This window comes from Octodon degus, unplaced genomic scaffold, assembly GCF_000260255.1.
Source record: "Octodon degus isolate 3935 unplaced genomic scaffold, OctDeg1.0 scaffold00343, whole genome shotgun sequence".
NCBI lineage: Eukaryota > Metazoa > Chordata > Mammalia > Rodentia > Octodontidae > Octodon > Octodon degus.
The window spans coordinates 1,059,160-1,060,177 of NW_004524919.1; positions in this window are offsets into that span (position 1 = coordinate 1,059,160).

Consider the following 1,018-nt stretch of genomic DNA (forward strand, 5'->3'; position numbering starts at 1 on the left):
TAGCAAGCAGGGATTTCCTTTATAGAAGATCTGTTTTTATTCACTTTCTCTAATCGTTTTTAATCTTCACTAATTTTTTGAATTTCTGGGATCTGAATTATTATGTCTTGCCGTAGCTTTACTTTTTTTTAATGACTAACTGTAGTTCCACATGCCCCACTTAACTGTATGCCAACTTCTTTTCCCTTGCTCGGGAAATTTTTTGCTATTACTTCTCCAAGTAGTGTTTTATATCATTGTGTTGACTATGGGTTTTTATCTGACACCAATTATTCTTATGTTATTAGTCTTTGCATTGTCTTCCAGCTGTTGAATTTTTATTTCCTGAACTTCTGTTTTGTTTTTTTTTGTGTGTGTGTGTGTGTGGAACTGGGGATTGAACTCAGGCCCTTGCCCTTGCCAGGGAAGCACTTATTCTATTGAGCCATCTTCCCAGCCCCTGAACTTTTGTTTTCTTAAAGAGATCTTTTCTTTTGTCATTGTTAGCCATGATCTTGTCTTGAAGGACTAAGACATTGTCATTAATGTTATTCAAGTTGTTTTTCCAGCTTTCAGTGGAATTTTTAATGTCCTGAATGATGTTCTGAATACATTGCATGCATTTGATTTAATTTTTCACATTGCATTTTCTATATGGTATTTCTTCTAACCCAGGTAGCATACAACTTTAATTCTAGCACACAGGAGGCTGACACAGCAAGATAAGTATGAAAATGTGGGCAACACAGTCTATGTAGTAAACTCAAGGCTGGTCTGGTGTGGTCATAACTAAAAAAATAAAATAAAAGAGAGAACAAAAGAATGATAGGCGAGTCATGATGTCTTTTTATTTTAGCCAACAGCCTTACCTCTCAATGTTTCTCCTTAGTGCAATCGTGTTCAACACAAGAATTAAAAACAAAGTCTGGAGCAGGCGGGCAGTAAGGCGAGGTGAAAGCTGCTCAGGCCCTACACGACCGCTTCAGCATGTCGCACTTCCATGCGTTCAAACGGCAGCTCAACAAGAATAAACAAGAGC